Source organism: Xenopus tropicalis, chromosome 8, assembly GCF_000004195.4.
Source record: "Xenopus tropicalis strain Nigerian chromosome 8, UCB_Xtro_10.0, whole genome shotgun sequence".
Lineage (NCBI taxonomy): Eukaryota > Metazoa > Chordata > Amphibia > Anura > Pipidae > Xenopus > Xenopus tropicalis.
In genome coordinates, this window is record NC_030684.2 from 20288356 (window position 1) to 20302359 (window position 14004).

The following is a 14004-nucleotide window of genomic DNA, read 5'->3' on the forward strand; positions in this document are numbered from 1 at the left end:
GTGTGTAGCCATATATTTATTTAGCCCCCACTTTCTGCCCGTGTACCTGTGCCAGCATCCAGCATTAGTGTGTAGCCATATATTTATTTAGCCCCCACTTTCTGCCCCGTGTACTGTGCCAGAAACAAGCATTAGTGTGTAGCCATATATTATTTAGCCCCCACTTTCTGCCCCGTGTACCTGTGCCAGCATCCAGCATTAGTGTGTAGCCATATATTTATTTAGCCCCCACTTTCTGCCCCGTGTACCTGTGCCAGCATCCAGCATTAGTGTGTAGCCATATATTTATTTAGCCCCCACTTTCTGCCCCGTGTACCTGTGCCAGCATCCAGCATTAGTGTGTAGCCATATATTTATTTAGCCCCCACTTTCTGCCCCGTGTACCTGTGCCAGCATCCAGCATTAGTGTGTAGCCATATATTTATTTAGCCCCACTTTCTGCCCCGTGTACCTGTGCCAGCATCCAGCATTAGTGTGTAGCCATATATTTATTTAGCCCCACTTTCTGCCCCGTGTACCTGTGCCAGCATCCAGCATTAGTGTGTAGCCATATATTTATTTAGCCCCCACTTTCTGCCCGTGTACCTGTGCCAGCATCCAGCATTAGTGTGTAGCCATATTATTTATTTAGCCCCCACTTTCTGCCCCGTGTACCTGTGCCAGCATCCAGCATTAGTGTGTAGCCATATATTTATTTAGCCCCCACTTTCCTGCCCGTGTACCTGTGCCAGCATCCAGCATTAGTGTGTAGCCATATATTTATTTAGCCCCCAACTTTCTGCCCCGTGTACCTGTGCCAGCATCCAGCATTAGTGTGTAGCCATATATTTATTTAGCCCCCACTTTCTGCCCGTGTACCTGTGCCAGCATCCAGCATTAGTGTGTAGCCATATATTTATTTAGCCCCCACTTTCTGCCCCGTGTACCTGTGCCAGCATCCAGCATTAGTGTGTAGCCATATATTTATTTAGCCCCCACTTTCTGCCCCGTGTACCTGTGCCAGCATCCAGCATTAGTGTGTAGCCATATATTTATTTAGCCCCCACTTTCTGCCCGTGTACCTGTGGCCAGCATCCAGCATTAGTGTGTAGCCATATATTTATTAGCCCCCACTTTCTGCCCCGTTACCTGTGCCAGCATCCAGCATTAGTGTGTAGCCATATATTTATTTAGCCCCCACTTTCATGCCCCGTGTACCTGTGCCAGATCCAGCATTAGTGTGTAGCCATATATTTATTTAGCCCCCACTTTCTGCCCCGTGTACCTGTGCCAGCATCCAGCATTAGTGTGTAGCCATATATTTATTTAGCCCCCACTTCTGCCCCGTGTACCTGTGCCAGCATCCAGCATTAGTGTGTAAGCCATATATTTATTTAGCCCCCACTTTTCTGCCCCGTGTACCTGTGCCAGCATCCAGCATTAGTGTGTAGCCATATATTTATTTAGCCCCACTTTCTGCCCCGTTGTACCTGTGCCAGCATCCAGCATTAGTGTGTAGCCATATATTTATTTAGCCCCCACTTTCATGCCCCGTGTACCTGTGCCAGCATCCAGCATTAGTGTGTAGCCATATATTTATTTAGCCCCCACTTTCTGCCCCGTGTACCTGTGCCAGCATCCAGCATTAGTGTGTAGCCATATATTTATTTAGCCCCCACTTTCTGCCCCGTGTACCTGTGCCAGCATCCAGCATTAGTGTGTAGCCATATATTTATTTAGCCCCCACTTTCTGCCCCGTTACCTGTGCCAGCATCCAGCATTAGTGTGTAGCCATATATTTATTTAGCCCCCACTTTCTGCCCATGTACCTGTGCCAGCATCCAGCATTAGTGTGTAGCCATATACTTATTTAGCCCCCACTTTCTGCCCCGTGTACCTGTGCCAGCATTGGTGTGTAGCCATATATTTATTTAGCCCCCACTTTATGCCCCGTGTACCTGTGCCAGCATCCAGCATTAGTGTGTAGCCATATATTTATTTAGCCCCCACTTTATGCCCCGTGTACCTGTGCCATCATCCAGCATTAGTGTGTAGCCATATATTTATTTAGCCCCCACTTTCTGCCCCGTGTACCTGTGCCAGCATCCAGCATTAGTGTGTAGCCATATATTTATTTAGCCCCCACTATCTGCCCCGTGTACCTGTGCCAGCATCCAGCATTAGTGTGTAGCCATATACTTATTTAGCCCCCACTTTCTGCCCCGTGTACCTGTGCCAGCATCCAGCATTAGTGTGTAGCCATATATTTATTTAGCCCCCACTTTCTGCCCCGTGTACCTGTGCCAGCATCCAGCATTAGTGTGTAGCCATATATTTATTTAGCCCCCACTTTCTGCCCGTGTACCTGTGCCAGCATCCAGCATTAGTGTGTAGCCATATATTTATTTAGCCCCCACTTTCTGCCCCGTGTACCTGTGCCAGCATCCAGCATTAGTGTGTAGCCATATATTTATTTAGCCCCCACTTTCTGCCCCGTGTACCTGTGCCAGCATCCAGCATTAGTGTGTAGCCATATATTTATTTAGCCCCCACTTTCTGCCCCGTGTACCTGTGCCAGCATCCAGCATTAGTGTGTAGCCATATATTTATTTAGCCCCCACTTTCTGCCCATGTACCTGTGCCAGCATCCAGCATTAGTGTGTAGCCATATATTTATTTAGCCCCCACTTTCTGCCCGTGTACCTGTGCCAGCATCCAGCATTAGTGTGTAGCCATATATTTATTTAGCCCCCACTTTCTGCCCCGTGTACCTGTGCCAGCATCCAGCATTAGTGTGTAGCCATATATTTATTTAGCCCCCACTTTCTGCCCCGTGTACCTGTGCCAGCATCCAGCATTAGTGTGTAGCCATATATTTATTTAGCCCCCACTTTCTGCCCATGTACCTGTGCCAGCATCCAGCATTAGTGTGTAGCCATATATTTATTTAGCCCCCACTTTCTTGCCCGTGTACCTGTGCCAGCATCCAGCATTAGTGTGTAGCCATATATTTATTTAGCCCCCACTTTCTGCCCCGTGTACCTGTGCCAGCATCCAGCATTAGTGTGTAAGCCATATATTTATTTAGCCCCCACTTTCTGCCCCGTGTACCTGTGCCAGCATCCAGCATTAGTGTGTAGCCATATATTTATTTAGCCCCCACTTTCTGCCCGTGTACCTGTGCCAGCATCCAGCATTAGTGTGTAGCCATATATTTATTTAGCCCCCACTTTCTGCCCGTGTACCTGTGCCAGCATCCAGCATTAGTGTGTAGCCATATATTTATTTAGCCCCCACTTTCTGCCCCGTGTACCTGTGCCAGCATCCAGCATTAGTGTGTAGCCATATATTTATTTAGCCCCCATTTTCTGCCCCGTGTACCTGTGCCAGCATCCAGCATTAGTGTGTAGCCATATATTTATTTAGCCCCCACTTTCTGCCCCGTGTACCTGTGCCAGCATCCAGCATTAGTGTGTAGCCATATATTTATTTAGCCCCCACTTTCTGCCCCGTGTACCTGTGCCAGCATCCAGCATTAGTGTGTAGCCATATATTTATTAGCCCCCACTTTCTGCCCCGTGTACCTGTGCCAGGCATCCAGCATTAGTGTGTAGCCATATATTTATTTAGCCCCCACTTTCTGCCCCGTGTACCTGTGCCAGCATCCAGCATTAGTGTGTAGCCATATATTTATTTAGCCCCACTTTCTGCCCGTGTACCTGTGCCAGCATCCAGCATTAGTGTGTAGCCATATATTTATTTAGCCCCCACTTTCTGCCCCGTGTACCTGTGCCAGCATCCAGCATTAGTGTGTAGCCATATATTTATTTAGCCCCCACTTTCTGCCCCGTGTACCTGTGCCAGCATCCAGCATTAGTGTGTAGCCATATATTTATTTAGCCCCCACTTTCTGCCCCGTGTACCTGTGCCAGCATCCAGCATTAGTGTGTAGCCATATATTTATTTAGCCCCCACTTTCTGCCCCGTGTACCTGTGCCAGCATCCAGCATTAGTGTGTAGCCATATATTTATTTAGCCCCCACTTTCTGCCCCGTGTACCTGTGCCAGCATCCAGCATTAGTGTGTAGCCATATATTTATTTAGCCCCCACTTTCTGCCCCGTGTACCTGTGCCAGCATCCAGCATTAGTGTGTAGCCATATATTTATTTAGCCCCCACTTTCTGCCCCGTGTACCTGTGCCAGCATCCAGCATTAGTGTGTAGCCATATATTTATTTAGCCCCCCACTTTCTGCCCCGTGTACCTGTGCCAGCATCCAGCATTAGTGTGTAGCCATATATTTATTTAGCCCCCACTTTCTGCCCCGTGTACCTGTGCCAGCATCCAGCATTAGTGTGTAGCCATATATTTATTTAGCCCCCACTTTCTGCCCCGTGTACCTGTGCCAGCATCCAGCATTAGTGTGTAGCCATATATTTATTTAGCCCCCCACTTTCTGCCCCGTGTACCTGTGCCAGCATCCAGCATTAGTGTGTAGCCATATATTTATTTAGCCCCCACTTTCTGCCCCGTGTACCTGTGCCAGCATCCAGCATTAGTGTGTAGCCATATATTTATTTAGCCCCCACTTTCTGCCCGTGTACCTGTGCCAGCATCCAGCATTAGTGTGTAGCCATATATTTATTTAGCCCCCACTTTCTGCCCCGTGTACCTGTGCCAGCATCCAGCATTAGTGTGTAGCCATATATTTATTTAGCCCCCACTTTCTGCCCCGTGTACCTGTGCCAGCATCCAGCATTAGTGTGTAGCCATATATTTATTTAGCCCCCACTTTCTCTCCCGTGTACCTGTGCCAGCATCCAGCATTAGTGTGTAGCCATATATTTATTTAGCCCCCACTTTCTGCCCCGTGTACCTGTGCCAGCATCCAGCATTAGTGTGTAGCCATATATTTATTTAGCCCCCACTTTCCATCCCGTGTACCTGTGCCAGCATCCAGCATTAGTGTGTAGCCATATATTTATTTAGCCCCCACTTTCCATCCCGTGTACCTGTGCCAGCATCCAGCATTAGTGTGTAGCCATATATTTATTTAGCCCCCACTTTCTGCCCCGTGTACCTGTGCCAGCATCCAGCATTAGTGTGTAGCCATATATTTATTTAGCCCCCACTTTCTGCCCCGTGTACCTGTGCCAGCATCCAGCATTAGTGTGTAGCCATATATTTATTTAGCCCCCACTTTCTGCCCGTGTACCTGTGCCAGCATCCAGCATTAGTGTGTAGCCATATATTTATTTAGCCCCCACTTTCTGCCCCGTGTACCTGTGCCAGCATCCAGCATTAGTGTGTAGCCATATATTTATTTAGCCCCCACTTTCTGCCCCGTGTACCTGTGCCAGCATCCAGCATTAGTGTGTAGCCATATATTTATTTAGCCCCCACTTTCTGCCCGTGTACCTGTGCCAGCATCCAGCATTAGTGTGTAGCCATATATTTATTTAGCCCCCACTTTCTGCCCGTGTACCTGTGCCAGCATCCAGCATTAGTGTGTAGCCATATATTTATTTAGCCCCCACTTTCTGCCCCGTGTACCTGTGCCAGCATCCAGCATTAGTGTGTAGCCATATATTTATTTAGCCCCCACTTTCTGCCCGTGTACCTGTGCCAGCATCCAGCATTAGTGTGTAGCCATATATTTATTTAGCCCCCACTTTCTGCCCCGTGTACCTGTGCCAGCATCCAGCATTAGTGTGTAGCCATATATTTATTTAGCCCCCACTTTCTGCCCCGTGTACCTGTGCCAGCATCCAGCATTAGTGTGTAGCCATATATTTATTTAGCCCCCACTTTCTGCCCCGTGTACCTGTGCCAGCATCCAGCATTAGTGTGTAGCCATATATTTATTTAGCCCCCACTTTCTGCCCCGTGTACCTGTGCCAGCATCCAGCATTAGTGTGTAGCCATATATTATTTAGCCCCCACTTTCTGCCCCGTGTACCTGTGCCAGCATCCAGCATTAGTGTGTAGCCATATATTTATTTAGCCCCCCACTTTCTGCCCCGTGTACCTGTGCCAGCATCCAGCATTAGTGTGTAGCCATATATTTATTTAGCCCCCACTTTCTGCCCGTGTACCTGTGCCAGCATCCAGCATTAGTGTGTAGCCATATATTTATTTAGCCCCCACTTTCTGCCCCGTGTACCTGTGCCAGCATCCAGCATTAGTGTGTAGCCATATATTTATTTAGCCCCCACTTTCTGCCCCGTGTACCTGTGCCAGCATCCAGCATTAGTGTGTAGCCATATATTTATTTAGCCCCCACTTTCTGCCCCGTGTACCTGTGCCAGCATCCAGCATTAGTGTGTAGCCATATATTTATTTAGCCCCCACTTTCTGCCCCGTGTACCTGTGCCAGCATCCAGCATTAGTGTGTAGCCATATATTTATTTAGCCCCCACTTTCTGCCCCGTGTACCTGTGCCAGCATCCAGCATTAGTGTGTAGCCATATATTTATTTAGCCCCACTTTCTGCCCCGTGTACCTGGTGCCAGCATCCAGCATTAGTGTGTAGCCATATATTTATTTAGCCCCCACTTTCTGCCCCGTCTACCTGTGCCAGCATCCAGCATTAGTGTGTAGCCATATATTTATTTAGCCCCCACTTTCTGCCCCGTGTACCTGTGCCAGCATCCAGCATTAGTGTGTAGCCATATATTTATTTAGCCCCCACTTTCTCCCGTGTACCTGTGCCAGCATCCAGCATTAGTGTGTAGCCATATATTTATTTAGCCCCACTTTCTGCCCCGTGTACCTGTGCCAGCATCCAGCATTAGTGTGTAGCCATATATTTATTTAGCCCCCACTTTCTGCCCCGTGTACCTGTGCCAGCATCCAGCATTAGTGTGTAGCCATATATTTATTTAGCCCCCACTTTCTGCCCCGTGTACCTGTGCCAGCATCCAGCATTAGTGTGTAGCCATATATTTATTTAGCCCCCACTTTCTGCCCCGTGTACCTGTGCCAGCATCCAGCATTAGTGTGTAGCCATATATTTATTTAGCCCCCACTTTCTGCCCCGTGTACCTGTGCCAGCATCCAGCATTAGTGTGTAGCCATATATTTATTTAGCCCCCACTTTCTGCCCCGTGTACCTGTGCCAGCATCCAGCATTAGTGTGTAGCCATATATTTATTTAGCCCCCACTTTCTGCCCCGTGTACCTGTGCCAGCATCCAGCATTAGTGTGTAGCCATATATTTATTTAGCCCCCACTTTCTGCCCCGTGTACCTGTGCCAGCATCCAGCATTAGTGTGTAGCCATATATTTATTTAGCCCCCACTTTCTCCCCGTGTACCTGTGCCAGCATTCAGCATTAGTGTGTAGCCATATATTTATTTAGCCACCCCACTTTCTGCCCCGTGTACCTGTGCCAGCATCCAGCATTAGTGTGTAGCCATATATTTATTTAGCCCCCCACTTCTGCCCCGTGTACCTGTGCCAGCATCCAGCATTAGTGTGTAGCCATATATTTATTCAGCCCCCACTTTCTGACCCCGTGATACCTGTGGCCAAGCATCCAGCATTAGTGTGTAGCCATATATTTATTTAGCCCCCCACTTTCTGCCCCGTGTACCTGTGCAGCATCCAGCATTAGTGTGTAGCCATATATTTATTTAGCCCCCACTTTCTACCCCGTGTACCTGTGCCAGCATCCAGCATTAGTGTGTAGCCATTTATTTATTTAGCCCTCCCACTTTCTGCCCCGTGTACCTGTGCCAGCATCCAGCATTAGTGTGTAGCCAGTATATTATTTAGCCCCCCCACTTTCTAGCCCCGTGTACCTGTGCCAGCATTCCCAGCATTAGTGTGTAGCCATATATTTATTTAGCCCCCACTTTCTGCCCCGTGTACCTGTGCCAGCATCCAGCATTAGTGTGTAGCCATATATTTATTTAGCCCCCACTTTCTGCCCCGTGTACCTGTGCCAGCATCCAGCATTAGTGTGTAGCCATATATTTATTTAGCCCCCACTTTCTGCCCCGTGTACCTGTGCCAGCATCCAGCATTAGTGTGTAGCCATATATTTATTTAGCCCCCACTTTCTGCCCCGTGTACCTGTGCCAGCATCCAGCATTAGTGTGTAGCCATATATTTATTTAGCCCCCACTTTCTGCCCCGTGTACCTGTGCCAGCATCCAGCATTAGTGTGTAGCCATATATTTATTTAGCCCCCACTTTCTGCCCCGTGTACCTGTGCCAGCATCCAGCATTAGTGTGTAGCCATATATTTATTTAGCCCCCACTTTCTGCCCCGTGTACCTGTGCCAGCATCCAGCATTAGTGTGTAGCCATATATTTATTTAGCCCCCACTTTCTGCCCCGTGTACCTGTGCCAGCATCCAGCATTAGTGTGTAGCCATATATTTATTTAGCCCCCACTTTCTGCCCCGTGTACCTGTGCCAGCATCCAGCATTAGTGTGTAGCCATATATTTATTTAGCCCCCACTTTCTGCCCCGTGTACCTGTGCCAGCATCCAGCATTAGTGTGTAGCCATATATTTATTTAGCCCCCACTTTCTGCCCCGTGTACCTGTGCCAGCATCCAGCATTAGTGTGTAGCCATATATTTATTTAGCCCCCACTTTCTGCCCCGTGTACCTGTGCCAGCATCCAGCATTAGTGTGTAGCCATATATTTATTTAGCCCCCACTTTCATGCCCCGTGTACCTGTGCCAGCATCCAGCATTAGTGTGTAGCCATATATTTATTTAGCCCCCACTTTCTGCCCCGTGTACCTGTGCCAGCATCCAGCATTAGTGTGTAGCCATATATTTATTTAGCCCCCACTTTCTGCCCCGTGTACCTGTGCCAGCATCCAGCATTAGTGTGTAGCCATATATTTATTTAGCCCCCACTTTCTGCCCGTGTACCTGTGCCAGCATCCAGCATTAGTGTGTAGCCATATATTTATTTAGCCCCACTTTCTATCCCCGTGTACCTGTGCCAGCATCCAGCATTAGTGTGTAGCCATATATTTATTTAGCCCCACTTTCTGCCCCGTGTACCTGTGCCAGCATCCAGCATTAGTGTGTAGCCATATATTTATTTAGCCCCCACTTTCTGCCCCGTGTACCTGTGCCAGCATCCAGCATTAGTGTGTAGCCATATATTTATTTAGCCCCCACTTTCTGCCCCGTGTACCTGTGCCAGCATCCAGCATTAGTGTGTAGCCATATATTTATTTAGCCCCCACTTTCTGCCCCGTGTACCTGTGCCAGCATCCAGCATTAGTGTGTAGCCATATATTTATTTAGCCCCCACTTTCATCCCGTGTACCTGTGCCAGCATCCAGCATTAGTGTGTAGCCATATATTTATTTAGCCCCCACTTTCATGCCCGTGTACCTGTGCCAGCATCCAGCATTAGTGTGTAGCCATATATTTATTTAGCCCCCACTTTCTGCCCCGTGTACCTGTGCCAGCATCCAGCATTAGTGTGTAGCCATATATTTATTTAGCCCCCACTTTCTGCCCCGTGTACCTGTGCCAGCATCCAGCATTAGTGTGTAGCCATATATTTATTTAGCCCCCACTTTCTGCCCCGTGTACCTGTGCCAGCATCCAGCATTAGTGTGTAGCCATATATTTATTTAGCCCCCACTTTCTGCCCCGTGTACCTGTGCCAGCATCCAGCATTAGTGTGTAGCCATATATTTATTTAGCCCCCACTTTCTGCCCGTGTACCTGTGCCAGCATCCAGCATTAGTGTGTAGCCATATATTTATTTAGCCCCCACTTTCTGCCCGTGTACCTGTGCCAGCATCCAGCATTAGTGTGTAGCCATATATTTATTTAGCCCCCACTTTCTGCCCCGTGTACCTGTGCCAGCATCCAGCATTAGTGTGTAGCCATATATTTATTTAGCCCCCACTTTCTGCCCCGTGTACCTGTGCCAGCATCCAGCATTAGTGTGTAGCCATATATTTATTTAGCCCCCACTTTCTGCCCCGTGTACCTGTGCCAGCATCCAGCATTAGTGTGTAGCCATATATTTATTTAGCCCCCACTTTCTGCCCCGTGTACCTGTGCCAGCATCCAGCATTAGTGTGTAGCCATATATTTATTAGCCCCCACTTTCTGCCCCGTGTACCTGTGCCAGCATCCAGCATTAGTGTGTAGCCATATATTTATTTAGCCCCCACTTTCTGCCCCGTGTACCTGTGCCAGCATCCAGCATTAGTGTGTAGCCATATATTTATTTAGCCCCCACTTTCTGCCCCGTGTACCTGTGCCAGCATCCAGCATTAGTGTGTAGCCATATATTTATTTAGCCCCCACTTTCTGCCCCGTGTACCTGTGCCAGCATCCAGCATTAGTGTGTAGCCATATATTTATTTAGCCCCCACTTTCTGCCCCGTGTACCTGTGCCAGCATCCAGCATTAGTGTGTAGCCATATATTTATTTAGCCCCCACTTCTGCCCCGTGTACCTGTGCCAGCATCCAGCATTAGTGTGTAGCCATATATTTATTTAGCCCCCACTTTCTATCCCGTGTACCTGTGCCAGCATCCAGCATTAGTGTGTAGCCATATATTTATTTAGCCCCCCACTTTCTGCCCCGTGTACCTGTGCCAGCATCCAGCATTAGTGTGTAGCCATATATTTATTAGCCCCCACTTTCTGCCCCGTGTACCTGTGCCAGCATCCAGCATTAGTGTGTAGCCATATATTTATTTAGCCCCCACTTTCTGCCCCGTGTACCTGTGCCAGCATCCAGCATTAGTGTGTAGCCATATATTTATTTAGCCCCCACTTTCATCCCCGTGTACCTGTGCCAGCATCCAGCATTAGTGTGTAGCCATATATTTATTTAGCCCCCACTTTCTGCCCCGTGTACCTGTGCCAGCATCCAGCATTAGTGTGTAGCCATATATTTATTTAGCCCCCCACTTTCTGCCCCGTGTACCTGTGCCAGCATCCAGCATTAGTGTGTAGCCATATATTTATTTAGCCCCCCACTTTCTGCCCCGTGTACCTGTGCCAGCATCCAGCATTAGTGTGTAGCCATATATTTATTTAGCCCCCACTTTCTGCCCCGTGTACCTGTGCCAGCATCCAGCATTAGTGTGTAGCCATATATTTATTTAGCCCCCACTTTCTGCCCCGTGTACCTGTGCCAGCATCCAGCATTAGTGTGTAGCCATATATTTATTTAGCCCCCACTTTCTGCCCCGTGTACCTGTGCCAGCATCCAGCATTAGTGTGTAGCCATATATTTATTTAGCCCCCCACTTTCTGCCCCGTGTACCTGTGCCAGCATCCAGCATTAGTGTGTAGCCATATATTTATTTAGCCCCCACTTTCTGCCCGTGTACCTGTGCCAGCATCCAGCATTAGTGTGTAGCCATATATTTATTTAGCCCCCACTTTCATGCCCGTGTACCTGTGCCAGCATCCAGCATTAGTGTGTAGCCATATATTTATTTAGCCCCCACTTTCTGCCCCGTGTACCTGTGCCAGCATCCAGCATTAGTGTGTAGCCATATATTTATTTAGCCCCCACTTTCTGCCCCGTGTACCTGTGCCAGCATCCAGCATTAGTGTGTAGCCATATATTTATTTAGCCCCCACTTTCTGCCCCGTGTACCTGTGCCAGCATCCAGCATTAGTGTGTAGCCATATATTTATTTAGCCCCCACTTTCTGCCCCGTGTACCTGTGCCAGCATCCAGCATTAGTGTGTAGCCATATATTTATTTAGCCCCCACTTTCCATCCCGTGTACCTGTGCCAGCATCCAGCATTAGTGTGTAGCCATATATTTATTTAGCCCCCACTTTCATGCCCGTGTACCTGTGCCAGCATCCAGCATTAGTGTGTAGCCATATATTTATTTAGCCCCCACTTTCTGCCCCGTGTACCTGTGCCAGCATCCAGCATTAGTGTGTAGCCATATATTTATTTAGCCCCCACTTTCTGCCCCGTGTACCTGTGCCAGCATCCAGCATTAGTGTGTAGCCATATATTTATTTAGCCCCCACTTTCTGCCCCGTGTACCTGTGCCAGCATCCAGCATTAGTGTGTAGCCATATATTTATTTAGCCCCCACTTTCTGCCCCGTGTACCTGTGCCAGCATCCAGCATTAGTGTGTAGCCATATATTTATTTAGCCCCCACTTTCTGCCCCGTGTACCTGTGCCAGCATCCAGCATTAGTGTGTAGCCATATATTTATTTAGCCCCCACTTTCTGCCCCGTGTACCTGTGCCAGCATCCAGCATTAGTGTGTAGCCATATATTTATTTAGCCCCCACTTTCTGCCCCGTGTACCTGTGCCAGCATCCAGCATTAGTGTGTAGCCATATATTTATTTAGCCCCCACTTTCATGCCCCGTGTACCTGTGCCAGCATCCAGCATTAGTGTGTAGCCATATATTTATTTAGCCCCCACTTTCTGCCCGTGTACCTGTGCCAGCATCCAGCATTAGTGTGTAGCCATATATTTATTTAGCCCCCACTTTCTGCCCGTGTACCTGTGCCAGCATCCAGCATTAGTGTGTAGCCATATATTTATTTAGCCCCACTTTCTGCCCCGTGTACCTTGCCAGCATCCAGCATTAGTGTGTAGCCATATATTTATTTAGCCCCCACTTTCTGCCCCGTGTACCTGTGCCAGCATCCAGCATTAGTGTGTAGCCATATATTTATTTAGCCCCCCACTTTCCATCCCGTGTACCTGTGCCAGCATCCAGCATTAGTGTGTAGCCATATATTTATTTAGCCCCCACTTTCATCCCGTGTACCTGTGCAGCATCCAGCATTAGTGTGTAGCCATATATTTATTTAGCCCCCACTTTCATGCCCGTGTACCTGTGCCAGCATCCAGCATTAGTGTGTAGCCATATATTTATTTAGCCCCCACTTTCAATCCCGTGTACCTGTGCCAGCATTCCAGCATTAGTGTGTAGCCTATATTTATTTAGCCCCCACTTTCAATCCCGTGTACCTGTGCCAGCATCCAGCATTAGTGTGTAGCCATATATTTATTTAGCCCCCACTTTCAATCCCGTGTACTTGTGCCAGCATCCAGCATTAGTGTGTAGCCATATATTTATTTAGGCCCCACTTTCTGCCCCGTGTACCTGTGCCAGAATCCAGCATTAGTGTGTAGCCATATATTTATTTAGCCCCCACTTTCTGCCCCGTGTACCTGTGCCAGCATCCAGCATTAGTGTGTAGCCATATATTTATTTAGCCCCCACTTTCTATCCCCTATACATGTGCCAGCATCCAGCATTAGTGTGTAGCCATATATTTATTTAGCCCCCACTTTCTATCCCCTATACATGTGCCAGCATCCAGCATTAGTGTGTAGCCATATATTTATTTAGCCCCCACTTTCTGCCCCGTGTACCTGTGCCAGCATCCAGCATTAGTGTGTAGCCATATATTTATTTAGCCCCCACTTTCGATCCCCTATACATGTGCCAGCATCCAGCATTAGTGTGTAGCCATATATTTATTTAGCCCCCACTTTCTGCCCCGTGTACCTGTGCCAGCATCCAGCATTAGTGTGTAGCCATATATTTATTTAGCCCCCACTTTCTGCCCCGTGTACCTGTGCCAGCATCCAGCATTAGTGTGTAGCCATATATTTATTTAGCCCCCCCACTTTCTGCCTCGTGTACCTGTGCAAACATCCAGCATTAGTGTGTAGCCATATATTTATTTAGCCCCCACTTTCTGCCCCGTGTACCTGTGCCAGCATCCAGCATTAGTGTGTAGCCATATATTTATTTAGCCCCCACTTTCTGCCCCGTGTACCTATGCCAGCATCCAGCATTAGTGTGTAGCCATATATTTATTTAGCCCCCACTTTCAATCCCGTGTACCTGTGCCAGCATCCAGCATTAGTGTGTAGCCATATATTTATTTAGCCCCCACTTTCCATCCCGTGTACCTGTGCCAGAATCCAGCATTAGTGTGTAGCCATATATTTATTTAGCCCCCACTTTCTGCCCCGTGTACCTGTACCAGCATCCACCATTAGTGTCGAGCCATATATTT